Consider the following 11,060-nt stretch of genomic DNA (forward strand, 5'->3'; position numbering starts at 1 on the left):
TATTTAAGAATAGTGTGTGTGAATGTAAAAGTGTCGTGTGTGCACTGGTGTAATAATAGTGGGTGCTTGTAAAGTGTTGTAATTTAAAGAGCCTAGTCTTAAATAAAAGCTCTTTGTTCAATGTTTTGTTCTACATTATTGAGTACCTTTAAGCTAACACAACTCTTAAAATAACATTCTCAACCATTGAAATAAGTGCTGGAAATAGGGCCCGCGAGTTTACGCTCTAAAATTTATCAAGGTTTTTCAAATTCATTCCTTGAAACTAATTTGAAGAGCCTAGCAAACATTGGGTTAGTGGAAAACAAAAGCCCTCTCTGTATTTGAAGAACCTAGAATTTACACTCTTCCTCTCTGTTCAAATTTCTACAATCTCAAAGTATTTAGGCTCTTATTTTCTTTGATTTCTTTTTTATTCGATTGCTCTCTCTCTCTCTCTCTCTCTCTCTCTCTCTCTCTACATATATATATATACACACACACACATATGGCAATCACTCTTTGTCTCTCTATCTCTGTGTTTCTATTTGTCTGTCTATTTGTCTTTTTGTCTATATGTCTCATTTTCTCTACAAAAAATTTTGGTGTGTGGGAATTTGTGATCGGAGTAAGGAATATTCTAGCGACCTAGGTCAGCAGCACTGATGAAGATTTGCTTCCGCGCGCATCTTTGCCAATCTCAATCAAGGTTTGAACCTTTCGATGCCCTAAATTTTCATTTTCTAATCTTTGATTGAACATTGTGCATTGCTTTTGTTGCTATATTTGTTTTTATTGATTGAATGCGGCAATTTGTAGTGACCCAAAAGGGGGGGGGGGGAGGTCTTGCATTCCATGGAATCCCATATCGTCTAGAGAAGTACATGGGAATGTGCTTAAGGAATGACCTCCCTTTAATGTATAGAGGTCTTTTCCCCCACTGCTGTGTGCTTTAGGGGTGTAAACACTCAATTTTGCACTCATAATTTAACTTTGGAAGATAGTTGAAATGATCATTCTAAGTACCCCAAAAATCATAATTGCATTTCATGTATTAAATCATTCATCATATATCCTAAAAATGATCTTGAGATTCTAACGATTGCGGTAGTATGTTCGGTTATCAAATCGAATCGTCGAATTGAATGATATCACGAGACCAAGTTTTCATGGTTTGCATGAGTGGGGTTAAAATGGTCAAAACACGTATTTGGGCCTTGGGCCTGATATTGGTGGTGTAAGCCTGTCTGAGCAGAGCCTTTGAGGCTCACAAGTCAGCTTTTGCTGGAAAGGTTGATGATGTAGTCCGAGGAGAGGCATCTCCTTGGCTGAGTCCAATAAAGACTGTATGACACGTCATGATGTTTGGAGAGAGAATTTTGGAAAGTTTAGTGAGTAAAGATATGTTTCATGTTGTTATAGAGAGGAAGAACGTATGAGAAATATCAAGGGAAAAAGCTGCTACCACTACATTAAAGACCCTACACCTACCTCTCTAGCCGCATTAATGGGGAAATGACATCTGAATAGTACCAATTAGCCTTACAGCTATTATTTGAGGACTTCCAGAGGGTAGTGGAGAAAGAAAAAGATCTGGATCATTGATTTGTGTTACACGTGGAAGGTGAAGAGAAGAGGGAGAGTGATATAAAAGGAAAAAGAGAAGGAAAAAAGGGGGGAGCTTCTTCAATTGTAATTTACTGTTAAAAGAAAGAAAGACAATACAAGCCACCTTCGGCTTATATCCGAGGAGAATTTTTGTTATTCTTATCCATTGATTGTGTAGATAGTGGCAATCTAGCCGCCTATTTGTTGTCCAATATCCATAAAACTTAGGTTTTAAGCCCACGCTCTACAAATTTGATTGCATAAGGCTTTTTGGGCCTGAGCCCATCACGCGTTTGGGTCCGGGTACAAATTGTGCACTTACAGCATGCATTTCATTTGGATGAAATCGATCACGGGTGATTAATTGAAATTCATTTTGATTGGTCAATAATTAAAATTAATTAAGTAATTTATGTGATTGGTTGTTGAATTTGATTAAAATGAGTTTGGTTGCATAGGAATAAAAGGGATAATCTAATAATATGGAAAATTTTGATAATTAGGCTTTTATAAATAATTATCTTTTAGTTAATTATTCTTTTAAGGACTTAATTATCAAAGTAAAATGGATTTTAATTGGAATACAAGTTTGAAAAACATCCAAGTACAAATCCCAGCCCAAAAATTGCCCAAAAAAGAGTCCAAAACAAACTAGAAAGAAAACTAGGCCGAGCACTAAGGAGTGCCAATTAGCACTTGGAGAGTGCCGATCAACACTTCCACAGTGTCGATTAGCACAAATTTTAAGCTCGGTTTAGAAACTTTTAGTTCAAGTTTAAACTTATCAGATTCATTTTTTTAGGGATATAACCTGACCTAATTCGTATCTGTTGATTTTTTAAGCAATCTTAGCTTATTTTTTTAAGTAGACTCACCTCTATAAATAGAATAGAAAATCGAAAATTCAGTACCCCTCTCTCCCCTTATGTTAAAGAAATTCTAGAAGCTCTACTTTAGGAATTTCTTTTCTATATGTGATAGTATTTTAGATCTCAAAGAGGTTCATCTTCTTTGACCTCTAAAATACTCCCCTTTTGTAGAATAAATTCATGCAGGTATTTTCTTATTTTGTTTGTTTCTTTCACAATTTTATCTTGTTCTTGTTTTCCTTTCATAAACATGTTCTTGTCAAGTATGTTCTTGTTTTCCTTCCATAAACATGTTGTTGTCAAGTATATTTTTGACCTCTAAATTGAAATGTTTATAGCAAGGTTCGAACCTAGGCCAAGTATAGTCACATGCGTGTCTTACCACTAAACTAGTGGTATGGTATCTTGAAATATTTTGTACATAGTTATATTTAATACATATCGGTCGGTTTTGGTTCAGTTCGGACTTTTATTTTCTAAACCCGAAACCGAAAATTTTGGTTTTCATTTCAGCAAACCAAAACCGAACCGCATTGAAACCGACCAAAATTTTGGACACTGTTCGGTTGGTTTCAGTCTGTTTTTTCAGTTTCTCTGTTCTTTTGCACACCCTTACTTGTAGTAGACTTCTTTTCTTTGTTGCCCAAATCTCCAATCTGTGACTAACTCCTTTATACGGATCCCATTACCTGACTAACTCCAGCAACTTGATTGATTGTTGTTGGCTGCAAAGTTCTTTACTTCATAAACGATGAAGATCAGGAATCACTTGGTTACAAAACTCTAAGGCTCACAAACGCAGTAGCTTCTCACAGAGTGTATGAATTCTAAGTACCTGTTTAAGTTATGATGACTTTTAAAATAAGCCTTATATATGACTAAGGTTGTAAGAAAAGAAACCCTAATCATTGAAGTCATCATAGGCCGAATTTCAGATTTGAGATTTCTAAAATCGTAGATCTCGATAGGTTGAGCTTGTGTTGAGCTTCTTCATTAATCTTCGATAGCAGCATCTGTCGAGCTTGTATTGAGATTTAATGAAACATATTTTCCTCACTTGTTTCATGGATCAACCTTCATGTTTTTAAAGATATCACTTGATATGTTTGAACAACATACTACTTGATATATTAAATCCAACTTAGATCTACCCAATTACAAGTAAAATACATTTTGTCAAATGATTTGCCAATTACATAAAAAATATGACCCCAACAATTGCAATATTTATCATTACAGACTAATTGATTGACTTTATCAAGTCTTTATCATTAGGTACTTTGTTTTGTGTTTAGGGGTTTTTGTGTACCATGATGAGAATAAGAAATGATATGTAGCTGACTTTCCTGGTTGCCTGTTTGGCGTCTATGTTGATTACCCTCACTTGAACAGCACTGGCAAGTCTTTAATTTTATTGATGAATGATGATTTACTATTTTTTCTTTTCTTTTTTCTCGTTAAAATTTTTTGGTGATGCATAACCATTGCTAAATTCTAACCATTCATGAAGGAGAATGATTCATGAATCATTAAATACATTGGTTGGCAATGAAGGGAAAAACAGAAAAAGACACATGCAGGTTATTCATAATGCCATGCCAAATAGAGTTTTTCTCTCCTACTATCTCGTACATGCCATTTAACAAGGGCAGATCTGCCTTAACCTTGCGCACCTGTACTCTCAATTGCATTATGTGGTTAACTATTTCTTCTAGATGAAGAGCAATAAGATTGACTTGTTGGACTAGGTATATTTGTTGGGAAGTACCTGTCATAATAGAACAGGGCGCTGCTAACGTATTAAGGTGCAATTTTTTTGTCTAAAACTCTGAGGACTAGGTATATAATTTTTTTGACAAAAGTATGCTGGTGTGTGTGTGTGCATACATTGTAACTGCTATTTTTGAAGGCAGCTCCTGAATCGTGTTAGGCACTGTGTCCATTGGGACAACTTTGGCCCAATTCGGGCACATATAGTCAAGTAGTTGGGAGTCAGCTGAGTAAATAGGAAAGTATCCGAGATATGCTGAGAACAAAAGATAATGCCTTGGAAGAATTCGCTAGCCGGGCATCAAAACTTGGCGTCAGACACAAGTTACGAGGGAGTCATGTCAATAGCAAGAGGTGGGTCCCTTTTGACAGGTGATATGATATGGAGGACCCATTGACATGCCAAATATTCCTCCATGGCTAACCCATTCAAAGAAGGGTATAAATAAGAAGGCAGGGGTAAAAAGAAGGGGTTGGAACAAAATTGGAAGAGAAACATGAGAGAAGTGAGAAAGATACATTCTGGGGAGAAAGTAGTCTTGTTCGGACTTGAGAGAGGGGGCTTGACTACTTGGTAGCTTTCACGGCCAAGCTAAAATTAAGATAGTTCAGCATTGAAGGATCACCATAACACCATCAGTGATGCCACCAATCACTTCTTTGGACTTCCCATTATGGGATAAAACCAATCCAGGGTAAAAGTAAATTGAGAGTCTAGGTCCAACGACTCAAGATTATTGGGAACAGACCATGACAATATATATATATATAGTTCATTTAATATAGAACTCAAAATTTTCATTAGTTGATAAAAAAAAAGTAATATGACATCATTTATTTTAGTTTAAAAAAAAAAAAGAAGATCATTGCCATTAGTTGGTTTTGTAGAGAGGATGACAAGGAGTAGTTTTATTTATTTTTAAATTAATAGTTTAATATTTCCAAAATAAAATATTTCTTATGACAAAATTAAAATACTTTGTTACTCATGACTAATTCTCATATATGATTTGATAAATATCTTTATAAATAAATTATATATTATATTTCATTAGAACATAATTAAATATTCTTAAACATCGCAACAATTTTTTTTTTAAAAGAAAAATCGTAACTAGTTCATTGATAATAACATACAGGAAAAGTGTTAGTTTATCTGTATATATTAAAAGGATTCAGAAAGTTAGTTATTACTTTTTTCTTGTCAAAAATACCCCCTAAATTAATTAACCAACAACTTAAAAATGGGGTTAAAATAGTAAATTGGTAAAAAAAAGTTAGTTATTGCTTTTTTTACTGTAAAAAATACCCCTACCTAAAACTTAAAAATGAGGTTAAAATAGTAAATTGACAAAAATAATAAATTCTTACTTTTACGTTGAAATACCTTCCTACTTCTAATAAATTCTTACTTCTATGTTGATATAATTCCTACTTCTGCTCAATGGCTAAAAAAACTCCCCAATCCTACTTTTACTCAATAGCTTTAAAAACTCTCCACATATACTCCCCACATATTTACCTTCCTCACATTTTCTGAATAGAAATTCTCATAAAAAAGAAACGTGTAAAGAAAAGTGATAATTGATTATCCTAACCAATTTTTATCAAGCCTTAAATGTGTAGGTGTAAGGAATTTTTAAGTTTTTACTTATCTAAAATTTTAAAATTTAGTTAAGGAGTAACTGAGTAAGAGAGATTTCTAAACAATTTTAAAAGTTTTATTTTATTAAAAAAATAAAAGAAAAGATAAGGAGTAGAAGTTGAGTATTTTAAATTTTAAATAGTTAATGGATGTCTTTCCTATGCGTAAAATAAAAAACAAACTAACTTTCATATTTATCTTAATCTATCAAAAAAATTAGTGTTTGCTATTTATTCATAGAATATTTAAAGTCCATCTATTACTTCTTTTTTCAAATTGTTGCAAATCCGTATAATATTCTATTATGTACCATAGATTTTTATAAAGTGCTACAAAATACTTATCAAATTTTCATCATACCCTAGGTTTTTTTTTTGTGTGATTCAAAAATATAGTAATCCCAAATTATAATGGATGTAATTTATTAAAATTTACCCAAAAATTAGAAGAGCCTATAAGCCTGCGCATGCTCAGAGACTAGTATTATATTATACGGAGTAACTTTCTTCTAAAAAAAAAAAAACGCTATGTGTACGTTTGGATACCACTTATTTTGCTAAAAACTAAAAACAATAAAAAATTATTTTCTGGTTACTATTCACTTTTAAAATTACTGTTCACATGCCTATTTGCACTGTTTGTTAAAAAAAAAAAAAAAAAAAAAGCCTGAAACGGTAGACGTGAATGCCGGACCCTAACACGTGTTTTAATGATATTGCATCTTGGTTGGTTGCTGGAACGGTCAGTCCTGATCTTTGAATAAAACTGCTTTGTATTAATAAATGTGTCTCTCGCATGTTTTGCTTTACGCATTACAAGTCTTCCACTCTTCCTTCTCATTTGCTCGATTAAACGACACCGTTAGAGGGCGTTAATTTATTTGTTTGTCTCTGAAGTAGTTGTGTCCTACTAACATATAATTATTTTAACTCTATTTGAATGTTTATTAATTAATATAAAATATTCCTTGCAAAAACACTAGAAATTGAAAAGCAAGATGTTTGAGCAAAAATCGCTTCTATTAAGTTTGGCCTTCTAAATGTTGAATGTAGGTAATTTGAAGTGATGATTTGAGATGAAATTATGGTTCAAAATAAAATTTGACTTCATGGATTAAGGTAGGGGTTTGAATATGCCTCTTTTGAAGAAGAAATTTTGTTGAATATGCAAGTAACAATGAAAAATGAAAGAAAAAAGAAGTTTTGATTCTAAGTTATATTCATTGTTAATGATTTGAAGTAAAATGGTTCAAAGTGAACTAATTCAAATTGAATTGAATCTAAGAAAGGTAATTTGAAGTAAACTAAAGCAGATTAAGCCTAGATTATCATTCTAACACTAAAGTAACTAAGTTGATTCAAAGCAAACTTAATTTGTATCAAAAGCCAGCCCCATAAACCACGTCTTCTAATCTGTACTATATATAATAATAATGAAAACCTTGTAATAAATTTTGCAAAAACCTGATGTGCCACGTCAACAGCATCTACCCCACTTTTTTTTCCCACTTTATTATCGCACCTTTTGTCTCTTTCATTTGTTGACTTCTGAGTTCAACCTTTCATCTTCTCCAACCGTTATCTTCTTAAAATTTTCAATTTCATTTCCTTTATGCATCCTTAAATTTTACATTTCATTCCCTTTATGCATTCTTAATTTTTCTTCTTTATATTTTCTTAATTAAATTCTATCTTTTTACTTTGTCCAACCTTTCATCCCCTTCGACCCTCTCTCTTTTATCTTATTTTTCATATAAATTTTGTATAACTTCCCTTCCCACTTCTCTCACCTACTTTTTCCAACTTTTATCCACAACAAAAAAGGACAATACCCCCTTTATTTCATTAGTATTGTTTCTCTCTTGATGGATTTTTTAAAATTGTTTCCACCACTTTTTTCCCCTACAGATGGTTCTTTTTTTGCTATTGTTGATTTAATTTTTTTTAATCACATTTGTTTTTAGGTGTTTCAACTTATGCCTTTAGCTGTTTTTTTTTTTTCCCCCTATATTACTTCAAATTGATTTGAGTTTGGGTTAATAATTAGTTTTTTTGAAGGTGAAAATTTAAGTTCTTTTAGTAATCCATTTAGATGTTGAACTATGAGGTTTTGTAGGTTTTATTTTATCCTTTTGGATGAAGAAATTTGTAACTTTTTGTAGAGAATGTACTCTTAATAATTTTTATTTTATTTATATTTAACAATGACGGAAATCCAATTGCAAAAGCCAAAATATGTCACTTATCCAATTATTTTCAATTGACTAACCATTGTTTTTTTTTTCTTGAATATGTGTCATTCTTATTCCATTTCCTTGGTTGGATGTTTTAATGGATTGATTGAAATGTCTAGTCCTTTGTTTGGAAGTTTAAGTTGGGGGGAATGTAATGATTAGGAGAGAGCAATCATTCTTCTCCATTATTTCAAAATCTCAAATTTTTATTTCTGTCAAATTTGGAGGAATTGGAGGGAATGAAGTTAGATTTAATGAATTATTTACTAAAACTCCCAAAATATCCCAATATATTCAGCTATTTATTTTAAAATAAGGGTCAAATAATAATGTTGTTTTAAAATGATTCATTCATTTCCCTCCATGTTACACCCAAATAAGGTTATTTATCTTCTATGCCTCTAAATTCATTTATTTTAAAACATCCAAACAAGATTGCTTAAATCCATTCCTTTCCATTCTTTTCCATTTTCTATCCCTTACTTAAATACATTCCATACCATTTCATTTACGAACATTCTATCATTTCTCTCTATTACTTTATGAACTCTGGAATGAAGCTTAAGACTCGAGTTTCTAAAACTCGAGATGCTACTTAACTAATATGTTTGCTTTAAGCCACATAATGAAATTGTTAGTAAAAATTGCCCAAAACACAAAAAATCCTGTTAAATGTTAATATATATTTTTTAATAAATAATGAGAGTAGAATTAAATTAAAATGTTAATTCATTCCATTGTAGTGCTTATTATTATGTTTGTCATTTTATTGTTATATATGTATTTAAACATATATTTAAACATATAAACAATTCTAAATCAATTTTCCTCAATTTTGCTCCTTATAAGGTTTGATCTATCATATGTTAAAGAAGGAAATTTATGAATAAAAAATTATGAAGTTAAAAAATCCTTATAAGGGTTTCTAGAATGGGTGAATATACTAACATGTGCAATATTATGAAGTTCAAAAATCCGAACTTGATGAGACACTCTTAAGTGTTATAATATTTTTCCTCCATCCACACGAAAAACACCTTCATTATGTGAATATGCTAAGTGAATGCTTGGAGAACAATTCAACACATAAAAGATAAACAATAATATGCAAAAATAAAGGTTAATAGGTAAATACATTAAACAAATTGATTTCATTTTTTTTTTCAAAAATAATAGATTATTTAATTGTAAGAAATATAAATAAGTTATACAACAATGCATTCCAAAAAGCATTAATTGAATCATATTGCATGAAAGAAAAGAGAATAATTAGTTTAATATAATAATAATACAAACTGTTACAGTAAATGCTATTGAGAGAGTTAACAATTGTTGCTATTCCGACTCTCAGCATTCTATACTTTGAAGGGTATAGCTTTGATAAAATAATACAACTGCTAGAAATTTCAACTATGCTTTAAATCTGAAAAAGAAACCTCAAAATTTAGGATGATGGGAATGATAAAAAATCGTAATACATATAAAATAATGTATCAATAAGGAAAGAATGATAGAAATCAGGCTTACAACTGCCAAATAAAACTCTAAAAACATAGCAATCAAAGCAATAATCTTGATTCATAACGAACAAATGAGGATCTTCCTATAACCAAATAAGTATGCTAAAAGTAAGGTAGCAAGCGATCGAAAGATGTTTAACAAACTTATGTAGAGTCCAATTTTTTTTCTTTTTTTTTTTTTCATATCCACCCAATTCCATAGTTATTGGCCTATAATTCACAATAGTATCAGATGCTAATATATATTTTATCACTTGAACACAGATACCTACGACTAGTGCTTTATACAACAATTTTTATTTATTTATTTATAGAATTTAGTAAATTTATTAGAAAAATAAGGCCTACTCAATTTCATTTAAAACTTCATTTTAATATATGATTTGGTCATTTTCAATTTTAATAACTGATACTTTCTCCCCATACAATACCATTATAGAAGAATCATGGTTGCACTAAATGAAGGTCATCCCTTCCTATTGGCCATCTTGTGGTCATGTATTGTTGGGAATATAGTTATGTTTGTAATGTATTGCTATGTGTATGTTTAAACATAAACAGATGGTCCAAGCCATATTAATGTTTCTCTACTCCAATGCCTAGAATTTTCTATGAATAATATGAGACACAATAATTCAAAATTTGTACCATTGCAAACCAGAATTTCAATTAGTGAATTTACGATTAGTTAATTTCATTCTTCAATTAGTTGCCACAATTTCAAATACAAAAAGAAGAAAATTCCAAGTAAAGAGATTTACCTTCACCATACCACAATTTACAATTGTGCACTAGCTCTACCAGTGATTTATTTTATAAATTTTTACTTAAAAAAATAGGAAAAAAAAAGCAAAATGTTCAACCAACTTATTGAAAAAATATCATGATACATCAATCAGCACTGCTAGGTCAAACAATACTGCCTTTGGCAGCAAAACTCTGACGTCCCTGAAATTTCAACTTCATCTTAAACTTATCGTAACTCCTCAGCTTCGTTAACTTGTATTTCAACAATTTAATTTCTTGAAACATCTACTCTGATAGATTCATATGTGCCTTTGCCAACTCTTCTTTAGCAAAATGATTTCCCAAGCCATTTGCTGCTCCATCTCATTCACTTTTCTCCCACAACTTCTTATTAATATGAGAGCTCAGCTCTGCCTTTTGTTCGTTATTATACTTTTTCAACAAAATCAGAACCTCTAGAATTGCTCTAGTAATCATTTCATGCCACTAGTGAGTAGTATAATTCCTCCAATTCATGGAAAATCAAAATGGAAAGTTAAATAATTAAACTCAGAATTTATTGAAACTAAGTAAAAAAATAAAATAAAATGCAAGACTACAAAATAGAGAAAAACATGAGATACGTTTAGAGAATACACGTATATACCTAGAAATATATTTCGATTAACTCACCAATTTATTTCATGTAT

This window comes from Castanea sativa, chromosome 11 (assembly GCF_040712315.1).
Source record: "Castanea sativa cultivar Marrone di Chiusa Pesio chromosome 11, ASM4071231v1".
In the NCBI taxonomy this organism is placed as follows: domain Eukaryota; kingdom Viridiplantae; phylum Streptophyta; class Magnoliopsida; order Fagales; family Fagaceae; genus Castanea; species Castanea sativa.